Source organism: Theropithecus gelada, chromosome 12, assembly GCF_003255815.1.
Source record: "Theropithecus gelada isolate Dixy chromosome 12, Tgel_1.0, whole genome shotgun sequence".
NCBI classification, from domain to species: Eukaryota; Metazoa; Chordata; class Mammalia; order Primates; family Cercopithecidae; genus Theropithecus; species Theropithecus gelada.
This window is the reverse complement of record NC_037680.1, coordinates 19,332,881-19,346,993: the sequence shown is the minus strand read 5'-3', so window position 1 is coordinate 19,346,993 and position 14,113 is coordinate 19,332,881. Positions and strand designations below refer to the sequence as shown.

Here is a 14,113-nt window from a genome sequence, read left to right as displayed (position 1 = left end):
CATTTTTTTCAAAAGAACATGTAATATTCTTTCAAATGTATAATGCTATTTGATGTTTGTATGAGGCTTAGACTGTTTTATTATGTAAACCTATTAAGCCCCTGACTGCTTTAGAATAACTTGAGTGTCTGAGTTTCTCAACACCTAGGAAAAATATTGGATATATCTATAGTGCTCCTGAGAAAATCTGGAATTTAATATTTTCCCCCCTCCATGATCTGATTATCCAGAGTGGATAATTTGAAATAAAATCATTCAGATTACATGGTCACTGTTGGGAGTTTCATCACTGTTTGACTGGAAGGATGATGCCCACGTATAACCCACATCTGCATCCCGCTCCCGACCTTGTCAGAGTAGCATGTGATGAGTGTGTTTGAGAGAGAAGTGAGCGTATCTGGAACCTTTCGTTCAAATGTTACTATCTCTGTATGAAATGAATTTAAAACATATTTAGCAACAAAAAAGTCAGATGCTTTATTTAGCTGTATTTTACTGAAATTCTGCAGATGCTCTGTGGGGTTTAAAAGTCAGCGCTGTGACCAGAAAGAGAACCCTTGTGATCACTACTGTCAGAATGAGGGGATTTGCACTTTAACTGCGTTTAATGAGCCGAGATGCAAGTAGGTTTAACCTTCCACTTACCGCTGCGCTTCGTGTGACATCATTTCAGGCCACAGTTCATTGGTTTAAATCATGAACATCCACATGCATTTCACAGAGTATACTTAATCTCGGAGCTCATCTGTGTCATACACACTTAACCTTTGCTTCACTCACCAACAAGTGTGTGCACCACAGACTGCTAGAGTGTCTAGAAATATAATACATGTAAAAGCTCGTGGAACTGTTTAATAAAAATACATTTGCTAGAAAAGAGTAGCTTTTAATTAGAGAAGTACAGAAGCAGGTGTTTTAAGACTATTTCTGTATACTATATTCGGAATGCTAATTTTTATTTAGTAACTGACTTTTTATTTCAAACACAGATGAAGTGCTATATTTTGTTTTCCAAAATTTTACTGAGAACTGCCCTACCTTCATCAGTAAGACCCTCTTTACAGATGAAGTCTTAGAGTAAGACCTTTTTTACAGTCTGAAAAATTTTCAGAAACTTTGTTTCTTAATACTTTAAATCATTCTTTCTTGATTCAGTTTGTAGTGTTTTGAACATATATGCAAAGTAAACTCATCTCCTCTGAGAAATTTCTAGGATCACCTTTGAGTTAACTGTCAATGTTCATCACAATGGAAATTATTTTTGCATTGTGCCTTTGACCTTTAGAGATCAATCATATCTGGCATATAATCCTTAATAACCAGTGTCATAATAAGTAGCCCTGATTGGAATCTGATCACTTCCAGTAATCTCAAAGTACCTAGTAGTGGTTTTAAAGCACAATTGTATTAAAATTCAGATATTTTATTACCAAAATGCTACTATTTTATTCATAATGAGTTGCTGAGACTTGAGGCAGAGGCTTGAGCTGAAGGAGTTTTGTGGTGAAGGTGATACTTGTTGGCATATAAAGGAAAGTCTTGTAGATCACCCACAGGGACTCTACATCAAAAGATTTGACCACACTTCAATTAACAAGTGATTAGGGCTTGAACTTGGGTATCGCAACAAGAGAAAAGAATGAAGAGAACAATAGATTCATTAATATTTCAGAGTTAGTATGTCTAAGGTTCTCCTTGGCCAAAAATTGATTCAAGTACTTACTTTATTTCTATTTTAGAACACCAGTAATGCTTCCTCTGAATCCCAGTCTTCATTTGTCCTGCCCCTGTCTCACTAATTCTGGGCAAAATATATCCATTTCAGGCCCACCTTTCCCACCCAAAAATAGATCTCAGGATGACTCCCTGTCCAGAGAACGTACCTGTGTTACGAGAATAAAAATCTCTCACGGGTGTAGCAGCCCACATTGATTTTTTTTTTCCACTTTGTGCTCTTACTAAGTATCATCAAAGTCATACAGTTTAAAAATAATTGGCCTAACTGATAAACACAACCAGGAAAAAAATATATTAATTGTGGGAGTTTAGAGCAACCTCTCCTACTTTGGTGTGCTTGTGTCTCTATCTCTGTTTGTATCTTTGGAAATGTGTGTACCTTGGTCTTCTATGCCTTAAAATCTATTCTGATAGTGGGCATAATGTGTATACAATCAACCCTCTATATCCCTACACTCCACATTTGTGGACTCAACCAAGTGCAAATCAGAAGTATTTGGAAAGAAAAATTGTGTCTGTGCTGACCCCATACAGACTTTTTCTTTCCAAATTTTTCTGTGCAGAATTTCCCAAGTTGTTATTCTCTAAATAATACAGCAAAACAACTATTTACATAGCATTTACATTGTATTAGGTATGATAAATAATCTGGAGATGTTACACATATAGCGGAGGGTGTGCATAGCTTATATGCAAATACGATGCCATATTTTTTATCTGGTACTTGAGCATCCAAAGATTTTGGTATCCAAGGAAAGTCTTGGAACCAGTTCCCCACAGATACTGAAGACGACTCTACTGCATTCCTCACCTACTTAAACTATATAAGAAGCAAGGAAGAATTACACTCTGTTATTGTTTATTCATCAATTCCTTTACTAAATATTTAGTAATAATCTATGATGAGTGAGTCTCTGTAAAATTTTGAAGTCAATGACAGCTAAAACTGACCTAGCAAATACTCTGTACCATGTACTGTGTTAAGCCCTATACACATTTTATGTGTGTAGACTGTTAACCATAAGTATTATTATTATCTAATTGTTATTCCGTTTTCATAGATTACAACATTAAGGTCACACACTAGGAAGGGGTCTGAGACTCAGACCAGTCCTGTTCAATTCTAAAGTCCGTACCCTGGTTAAAATTCTTACACTGCATTGCAGTCTTTATGCTGTAACTATCTCAATAGTTTTTACTTTAGAGGAACTTAAAATTCATTTTGGGAAGATGAATCGCTTTTAGAAAATTAAAATATCATTTGATAATTATTATAATAGAAATATGACCAAAGTGCTCTGGGAAAACAATTGAATAGAGATGAATGAATGATTCCTAGTGGGAGAGTGGGAGGCTTTATACATGAAGACACATTTTCACAGCATTTTTAGAAAACATATTGTAGGTTTATAGGAAAGAAGGGATTGAAAATCTTTTTTCAAAAGAGGGTATAGCACAATCAAAGGAGAATAGGTCTAAAAATAAAAGATAAAGGTAGCTGAGAATACAAAAAGGTTATATGCACAACAGGAGAAGAGAAGGCTCAAGAGATATATTGGGGACAGTTTATTAGGTACATTTTATACCAGGACACAAGAGTCGGTTTATGGAAAGAGGATTAGAAAATTAAGGTTGGAACCCTCAGAAATACCACTATTTGCTGCTGTCTCAAACAGGAATCAACAAAAGTAAAGGAGAAGATTTAGAAGTTGAGGGAGATTTACTGAAGAGTAGATTCCTACAAATCAAAGGAATAGAGTGCCAATGAGTGTCAACTCCAGACAGTTCAAAGAGGACAAGTGTTATAAGTGGTTTATTGGATTTCTCAGTTAGACAGCCATTGTGAAAGATGTTTTGGAAGCACTATAGAGATAGAAACCAGATTATAGTTAAATAATTGAAAGGAGAAGAAGTTGTGAAAAATGTAGATTATTTTCTGAAAACTCGGTTATGAATTAAATGAAAAAAAAAACAGTAAGTAGTATCTAGAGGAAAATATTTTTATGACAAGAAAGACTAATGTATTTAAGAAGACTGTTTTGCACTGTTCAAGGCCTGCTATTAGGACCTGGGAAGGAGAGAGAGATGGTTCAGGAGGATTTCACACTCATATTCTCAGATTTGAAATTTCCAGAATATGTAAGATTGCCCTTGTTTTACCTGGGATATTTATAAATCACATGGTACTAAAATGTAAATGAGTATAAGTAAAATGTAAAATAAAGTGTCAATGATCATGGACAATAAAAAAAAAAAAGAGTCCAGCTAATGGAATATGAAATCCTCAGATATCTTTCTAGTGGTCAATTCTCCTCACCAGAGGAGAATTTTGGAAATAGTTTTTAGTCACGGATATCAATTGGCAGTGGTCATGTATTGTTAATGAAAAGTGAGTATGCACTGTTTCATCTAAAAACCTTTACAGGAAACAGACATTGCTTTCAGAGATACAATATAGTGCTTGCTTTAGTTTTGCTGGTGATATATTTTTATTTTCTTCATAGATTGAAAAACTATTTGAATTGTGCAAAACTTATGCACTTTTGGACTATCCATATAGTATCCAGATCTATGAAGGTGATAGTTTTTTTCACATAGAAATGTTATTACTATAGCCTTCAATTTAAGGAATGAATTTGTTCCTTGAAAGGATTCACTTTGTCTCCTGATGGTCATTTTTACTTATAATTATGTGTGGAATAAAAAGAAAACTCCAAGAGAAGCCTAGAAAAAATAATAAAAACTAGTCTTTTTTAGCATTTATTTGTGGGACCTTTTTACATTTATTAAAGTAGATACATTAAATAATATAAAAACAATGTATTTTTTTTAAAAAAATAGAATGTTATTTTGACAATGTTTGTACTATTAAATACGTTTTATTGTGAGCTATAGAAATCACTACTACTGTGAAGAATTATTGAACTCAATCATAACTTGACCATGCCTTCCTACCTTCTAAGATTTCTCCCTAGTGTTAGACTATTATTACATTGAATTTAAGGTTTTTTTTTTTTTTTTTTTTTTTTGGAAACTTACCTCCCCAGCATTACTTCTCAGCAATATCCACAATAGATTTCATGCTCCGAAATTAAAGAAATGTAATTACCCTACCTGCCCCACTACTACTATCTTATTAACATGAACACAGGCACACACACACATATACTCACTGCATAACACAGCACCATTCCACACTTAAGTGTCTATGCTCAAATAGCTCACTGAACCCAAATGTGTCTCCTACCTTTTTTTCCTAGTTAACCCTTATTATCTCATTCGTCTCACCTCAGATATCCCTTTGTGTGGCACATAGCTAGTGAATAGTAAATACTGATTGGAGTTAAGATCTCAAACTAAATAAATTAAATTTCAGTGAGAAAATAACATATATGTATATACATGTTATACATGTAACATATATGTGTATATACATATAACATATATGTGTGTATATACATATGTGTGTATATATGTACATATATACATATATATAGGCTTTTTTTTTTCATTTTATGGGCTGAATTGTGCCTCCCTCTCCCTGAATTCATATGTTGAAGACCTGATACCCAGTATCTTGGAATGGGACTGTATTTGGAGATAGGGCCTTTGAAGAGGTGATTGAGTTTAAAATGGCCAGGTGTGGTGGCTCACACCTGTAATCCCAGCACTTTGGCATGCCAAGACAGGCGGATCACTTGATGTCAGTAGTTCAAGACTAGCCTGGCCAACGTAGTTCAAGACTAACCTGGTCAACATGGTGAAACCCTATCCCTACTAAAAATACAAAAATTATACAGGCATGATGGTGCATGCCTGTAGTCCTAGCTACTTGGGAGGCTAAGGCAGGAAAATGGCTTGAAGCCAGGAGGCGGAGGTTGCAGTGAGCTGAGACTGCGCCATTGCACTCCAGCCTGGGCGACAGGGCAAGACTCTGTTTTGCCCTGGCTGAAATGCAAAAACAAAACAAAAACAAAAAACCCAAAAAACAAAACAAAAAAAATGTTTCATTATGGTGATTCCAAATCCAATTTGACTGGTGTCTTTGTAAGAAGAGTGATAAGAACAGAGAGGGAGGTATCAGACACATTGTACACACAGCGATGACCTTGTGAATGAACAGACCATGTGAAGGCAGCTCTCTGTAAGCCAAGAAGAGAGGACTCAAAAGAGACCAAAATGTGCTGACACCTCAATCCCAGCCTTCCAGCTTTTGAGAAGATAAACTTCTGTTGTGTAAGCCACCCAGTCTTTGTGACTTTTATGGCAGCCATAGCAAACTAATGAATATTCTGATACCAGAATTGTGGTGCTGCTGTAACAAATACCGAAAAATGTGACTGTGGCTTTGGAGTTGGGTAATGGGAAGAAGATGGCAGAATGTTGAGGGACATGTGGATAAAAAAAAAAAAAAAAAAAAAAAAAGCCTCAATTACTTTTAAGAGATTATTGGATATTAAAGTTACTTCTGGTGAAGGCTCAGAAAGGGGGCACATGTTTTTGGAAACCAGAGGAAAGGTAATCTTTGTTAAAAGGTGACAAAGAGCTCCACTGAACTCCGTTCTGTCTAGTGTTTTGTGGAAGGTAGAAATTGCAAGTGATTAATTTTACATTTAGCAGAGACTATGCAAAATGTGAAAGTCATGGCCTGGTTTCTCCTTGCTGCTGATAGTAAACAATGAGAGGGGAAAGATAAACTGAAGGAATTGTTAAGTGAAATTGAAAATTTAGAAAATTCTCAGCCTCGTCATGTTGCAAAATTAAGTAGAAAGTATGTTTTGAAGAAGAAATCAAGGGTAGGACTGAACAGTCATTTGTTATAAAGGATTATAGGTGTGGCTCATGGATTCAACCACCTCAGCATAACTGCTGCCATTTGTACTAAAGGGGTCAGAGAAAGGGCAAAATGAAGGAAGACCGCTGGATTTTTGATGTGTCACCAGATGCTGTTTGGCTGGCAAATCCACTGGTGGCCAGTCTATTAAGAACATATTTTCAGACCAGGTGTGGTGGCTCATGCCTATAACCACAGCACTTTGGGATACCTAGGTAGGCGGATCACTAGAGCTCAGAAGTTCAGGCCCAGCCTGAGCAAAATGGCAAAAGTTGGCCCATCTCTACAAAAAAAGATAAAAAATTAGCCAGGCATGGGCCCGGAGCGGTGACTGACACCTGTAATCCCATCACTTCGGGAGGCCGAGGCGGGAGGATCACGAGGTCAGGAGATGGAGACCATCCTGGCTAACATGGTGAAACCCCGTCTCTAATAAAAATACGAAAGAATTAGCCGGGCGAGGTGGAGGGCACCTGTAGTCCCAGCTACTCAGGAGGCTGAGGCAGGAGAATGGCGTGAACCCAGGAGGCAGGGCTTGCAGTGAGCGGAGATTGTGCCACTGTACTCCAGCCTGGGCGACAGAGCGAGACTCCGTCTCAAAAAAAAAAAAAAAAATTATATAGATAGATAGATAGATAGATAGATAGATATAGATATAGATATAGATATAGATATAGATATAGATATAGATATATAGCCAGGCATGGTGGTGTGCGCCTATGGTCCTAGCTACTTGGGAGACTGATCTAGGAGGATCACCTGAGCTGGGGAAGTTGAGGCTGCAGTTAGTTGTGATTGCTTCACTGCATTTCAGCCTGGGCAATGTTATCTCAAAAATAAAACAAATAAGCATATTTTTTATCGGTTTTTGCACATTTGCATAGCCTCTTTTTGGTTATATATCCTCCGCAGCACAGCGACCACTCCCCTTACAGACTCCTACCACTGACGACTAAGGAGATATGGAAATGTACGAATAAACTTCTCCTAGATGTAAATCACCAGTGCTTGGCATTCACAAAGGGACATAGTAGAGGAGAGTGAGGAGGTCAGGGACTCCTCGCTTTAGAAGTATTCCTCCTGTTTTCTGGATTTTGAATGCATATTTAAATTTATATTCTGCTCACATCAGTCTCCTATGTTGACAACACTAGAGGGAATAATTTATTGACCAGTATCTTCACTATCAAAGGTGAGCCAGACAGTAAAGAAGTTCTGTTGATTCCGCAAGAAGAAACATTAACAGGAAAGAATTCAAGTTCTGGATTCAGACTTCCCTGGATTCAGATACATATTCCTCCATTACTGCTGGTAAAGCCTGTTAGCCTCTCCAAACCTTAGTTTCTTCCTCTTTAAGATGATCATACTAGTATGCACATATAAAAACTTCCATAGGAAAGAAATGCTATGTGGGGACAGATACAACTAATCTTAAAATCTGTGCTTAGTGACACTAGGTCTTTTTTATTTCTGCATGACTTTGTTATTAAAACTAGCTTTTATTTTTAAATGTTGAAGGTGTATCACTGTGATATACGGTTTTATTGAGGTAACTTGCTGGAGTTTCCTTGGGCATTCCATACTATAGCTTCTATTTTCCCAAGAAGCTCCTGGCTAAAGTTTTGTCATTGTAGTCAAGTAGCAAAAATTAAAAGTCTGTATTTTTGTACATATTTCATTTTCTTCTGATTTTTTAATACTAATTCTTCTGAGAAATTACTAAAGGTTCTCTATATACCTAAAGGCACCTAACTCAATTCTTTCTCCATTCGAACAGAGAATAATATAAACTATTTCCTCGCATACTATAATTTAAAAAAACAAATTTTCAAAGCCAGTATTAAATTCACCTTCCCTATTTTATTATTTATGAGACCATAAACTTTTTTAGAAATAAAAAATTAGCAATTCTGAGAATTTCTTACAATATCCACGTTTCCTAGTATTACCCACTGTTATTTTGGTTTCTGTTCAGTTCCTCTAAGTGTGTCTATGTAAATATACTTTTGCAGATAATATACTAAAAAATGAGACCCTATGATACACACTCTTATGTTTATTTACTATACATTATGAACAGCGTTGCATATTAATTTGTATAATTAAATGCTTTTAGTTTTAATGGGTGCTCAGTGTTCCATTATCTGCATTTTCCCTACTTTAACCAACACCGTATCATTCAGTAATTAGGTGTGTATGTGTTCATTTTTTACTACTTTTTTCTAGGATATAAACTTCTGTACATTTACATAAATGTCTGAGTACTCATATCATTAATTTTCTGAACTAACACTAAGAATTAGAAATATGTCCACTGTTATCAATTCAAGCTCACTGTCTCTTTGGGCAAGTTACATCCCCTCTGTGTGTCCCATTTCCCTTGTCTGTAAAATAATGGATTTGGACTAATTGAGAATACTATAAAACTATGAGGTTCATGTATTTAAATGTGAGTTCTATTTGGATTTTGTCTAGAAATGGTTACAGCTTGGGCCAGAATCACAGTCCCAGATACAATTTTTTCCCAAATTTCTCTAAAATACTTATGTAGACAGTGAAAAGACAAAGATTTTACTAGCAACAAAATTAATGAGTAACAGAAAACCTATTGTTAACACTGTTGTTAACATTGAGGAGCTAGTCATAACATTCTTGAGTCAAAAATACATATTTCTGTTTAATTTTCCTTTATGATTTCATGATTTATTTCCCTCCTGCTCTAAAATAACATGGCAGTGTATGTCTAGGTATGTAAGTAGCCAAAATTATGCCCAACTACAGAAGAAAGAATCATCCTTTTCACCTCTTTCTTATTATAAATCCCTATGCCAGTAGACCCACAGACTATAAGAATTAGAATCTCAGCTTTCTGTTCCTTACCTTGTTCATACATTACCTGGTGAGATTAAAATATATATAATATATTTTATCTATATTTATACATATATGTAATTTAAATATATTTATACATATAAATATTACAGTACCAATATTCTCTTCTTATATCCATTCATCAACAGATATTTACTGACCAACTACTCTATACCAGACACTATGCTATTCACTAGAGGACATATCAGTGAACAAAACAGACACAAAAAGAAAAATTGACTTTGTGGAACTTCATGTCTAAGAGGGTGAGGACAGAAAATAAAGAAAATAAATGTTTACGATATTGTTCAGTATGTTAATAATGTTAAAAGCTGTTAAGAGAAAACCAGAGCAGAAAAGAGGGATATGGAATTTTGAGGGGAGATTTGAAATCTAATATTAGGATTGCCAGTGAAAGCCTCCCTGAGATGATGGTATTTGCATGAAGACCTTAAGTAAAGGTGGGAATGGGCCATCTGGCTATATAGGGAAAGGGATTTTCGTCCCAGAAACAAATCAAAAACAATAAATACAAAGGTAGGAATAGTCACCACAAAGTTGTGGCCAATAATGTAGTATATGTAAAGCATATGACCCAATCTTATAAAAGGTATATATACACACATATACATATATTAATATATACATATATATGACAAATGTGTATATATCTATGTATAATACACGTGTACATACACAGAGAAAAGTATTAAAGGCAGTACATAGAAATGTTAACAATGACATATCTTATTGCTGGAATTTGGGTAATGTTTAATTTGTACAGATAATTTTTATGTAATTAATTTTCTCTTTTAAAAATAGAAGAAAATACAACATTTTAAAATTATTTGAAATGTCAGAAAAGGGAGAACTCAAAAGACCTAACTTTAATATTACATTGCTTCTGAAATCACATCAGTTCAGACACTCAGTGTTTTTGAAATGGCAGGATGGCAAAACTCCAGGACACTCCTTATAATATATATTATTGCTTCTTGCCCATAGCAAGAACAATTCTCCATGTGGTCACAAACAAGATAGCAATGTTAGTTTTTATGTTCTACTTCTTCGTTTGAAACAAACACTAAAAATAACTTGCTGTGAGCATTTTGCCTGCATTTTTTTTTTCTTTTTTTTGCTTAGATTTATATGGGCATCTGTATTTTGTTTATCTTTTTGGGGAAAATGGTTCTTTATAAAATCATCTCCTTTCTTTCATCATCTGTGTGTGTGTGTGCGCGCGCGCGCGCGTGCGCGTCGGTTTTTACATTTCTCACATTACTCTATGATATTCCATATTTTATGGCTACGATTGTCCTCTTATCTGTGTGTGGCCTTTGGACATGAAACATAACTTTATGAAATTGGCCTGGGAATGCTGCCTGTTCTATTCCATGGCTCCTTTAAATTTAGATGTCTGTTTCTCTCCAGCAGGTTGTAAATTACTTCAAGTAAGAGGTTATGTCTGATTTATCTATTTTACCCCAACAAGTCGCATGTATTCTCCATGTAATATGTTCTTAATAGTGTTAAATAATTACTATTAGCTCCTGTATTGTATTATGGGGTATGGCAGCTTATGATACACTTATCATTCTATCACAATTATAATAACACATCTTCCTTCATTAATAAATTTTCAAAGAATGGAGAGTCAGAAAATAATAGAAAAATGATTTATTTTACTATTATTTTTGATCGGTTTTCTCATCTCTATGATACTTTCTTTTTTTTTTGTCTTTTTTTTTTTTTGAGACGGAGTCTCGCTCTGTCGCCCAGGCTGGAGTGCAGTGGCCGGATCTCAGCTCACTGCAAGCTCCGCCTCCCGGGTTCCCGCCATTCTCCTGCCTCAGCCTCCCGAGTAGCTGGGACTACAGGCGCCCACCACCGCGCCCGGCTAGTTTTTTGTATTTTTTAGTAGAGACGGGGTTTCACCGTATTAGCCAGGATGGTCTCGATCTCCTGACCTCGTGATCCACCTGTCTCGGCCTCCCAAAGTGCTGGGATTACAGGCTTGAGCCACCGCGCCCGGCCTCTCTATGATACTTTCTAAAACTATTATATGATGTTTCCTGAGTGTTCTGGAACTTACACTAAATATCTCTAAGTAAAGAACTAGACAGGCTTAATATGCCATATCTTAACTTACTAGAAAAACTTAGTTTATTTCATTTTCTCTTTTCTTTGCCTTTGTTTGTTGTGTGTTTTTACTTTGTGATTGTCTCTCAAAAACAGATGGAGAATAAGAGGAAAGTCAGGTATATCCTCCGTCCTTTGGAGCCTCTGAGTGTATTTGAGGAAAAAGATGAGGCAAGGAGAAATACAGTCTGTGCTTCAGGCATTTGAGTGGTGTAAGATAAATGGTGCTGTTGAAATAGTATTGGACAATAACATTAGACCATGAAATAATTCTCGGGAATATGGTATGCTTAGCTAGAGTTTGAAATTCATTCTATAGCAGTAGAGGAACACTGATAACATTTGAAATATGAAGTGTCACAGCTATATGAATGTCTTAGAAAAGTCTTAATGACACAGTGATCTGATAGAAAAAGATCCCATGGGTTTGAAAAAATAGATTTCATAATGACTCTTAATTTGCAATGTAAAGGAAGACAAAGATTTTTCAAGTAAAAAATGGCTAGTGGGTTTAATGGTAAACAAGGCACAGAAAACAGTATAGAGGACCGTCTATACTGTCAGGTCTCCACATTGTTTTATTTGCTCAATTGTTCTTCTCTGAACCTCTTTCCTCATCTTAATGTGGAAATTGTAAATGACATCTGTCTCTTTATATATATTACATTTTTTAACATTCAAAACAATTTAAAGAACACAAAATATTGTCTTCAACGTAGTAAACCCACAAAATGAAAATTTTAAAACCACTGCAATAGACGAGAAACAAAATAATCAGAACTTGCTATAATTTGAACTTCTAGGGGTCCAGCAATAAAATAAGAGTATTTTTTAAAAGTGCTTGTTATTCAAAAATTAGGTAAAATTTGGCATAAATGAAAGGTTAGTAGTGCAATGACAGTGACAGTAATAACGACTGGGAAGGGGGCTACAATATGTACAGACAGCTCAAGTTCTATTTAGGGTGTCCTCCTTCAGTTACCTTAGAAAATATGGGCAGGAACTAGATCTTATATTTTTAGGGTGGATATTTTTTAAGGCAGAAGGATGCAAGATGAATATGTAAGTACCAAAGGGACATTCATTTAGAGAGTGATCTGAATTAAGCACTTTGTCATATTCTTTAGTTTTGTGATTGCTCCAATCTAATTATTTTATTAAGTGTTCAGCATTATTTTCCAAGTCCTTAGGGTGAGTAATACATAAGAAAATGCACAGGTATTGGAGAAGCCTTTGTTGGAAAGCATTTGGGAGGAAGATAATGAGTTCTGTTTCTGTCACAAGTTTTAGAAAAGTAGGAATTATTTCTGTATATTGTGATAACTAATTATGGCTTTGGTTCCTCAAAACATTGGCCTTGCAGAAAGGAGGCTGCCCAATTTGCTCTTCACCGGTCCTGCTGTCAGGCTGAGCAGCACTCCTCGATGTGGACCGGTGACCTTGTGGCCCCTTAGAGAATGCTTAAGAAGAGCCTAAGGAAGTTGTCATCAGTGATTTCAAACAGACTACAACTTTTCAGCAGGGATATTGAGCAATTCAACTTCAGCAGCCAGTGCTGTCCACATTTCAAAAGTCAGGACATTGTATGTCCCTGATTTGCTTTCTCCCCCTTGGCATATTTTCAAAGAACAAATTCTGAAATGTGCATGTCTTTGGAGCAGTAAAGGCAGAGAAAAACTGTCACATCAATGTCTATCCTTTATGATTCTAGGTAAGAAGCTGTAGGTTACTTTAGCGTTCGCCATGCTAGTCATGCCATGGGGAACAAAAGGAACACAGATGTCATATTTTTCTGTCCAAGTTTAAACTCTAGTTTGTGCTTTGAGGTACAAGTGGCACTGCTTAACAAAAACAGTTAATGTAGTTGTATATCGGGCAGCTATTATCAAGCAGCTCTGATGTCATCACGTTATTTTCCCTTGATTTGGGACATATTCTTAGCCTTAAATATAATAGGTCAGAATAACCAAATAAACCAAACCCAATACATTATATATTATTTGCATAACTATTAACTGTTTATCCATTTAAATTAATTTGTCTTTATTAGACCACTTTTCTTAGATTTTACAGCTATAAACAACCTCATATTTCAGATATTTGTAACGACAAAGGTTTATTTCATGCTCATCTTCCATGCTTAAACAAGTCAATAAAATTAGATTAATTAACCTTCAACCTAGCACTTGATACTAAATTAACTTTATACAATTCCTAGACAAGAATTAGACTCATATGCTTACCAGCAACATTTGCTTAAGAATAAAAAATAGATTAATAATTGCTAATATTATCATAATTTAGGGAAATATTTTATTTCTCCTTTTTTCACATTAGGATGGTAGCAGAAAAAGCTATCGTGTTAAAGGAGTAGAAAAACTTAAGCCGGCCGGGCGCGGTGGCTCAAGCCTGTAATCCCAGCACTTTGGGAGGCCGAGACGGGCGGATCACGAGGTCAGGAGATCGAGACCATCCTGGCTAACACGGTGAAACCCCGTCTCTACTAAAAAAATACAAAAAACTAGCCGGGCG

At 35.7% G+C, this 14,113-nt stretch overlaps 1 protein-coding gene across 1 annotated transcript in view; it reads left to right on the top strand.

Annotated features, from left to right (window-relative positions):
• Nucleotides 1–14,113, top strand: part of LRP1B (LDL receptor related protein 1B) — a 1,963,100-nt gene that overhangs the window by 1,917,030 nt on the left and 31,957 nt on the right. The window lies entirely within an intron of this gene.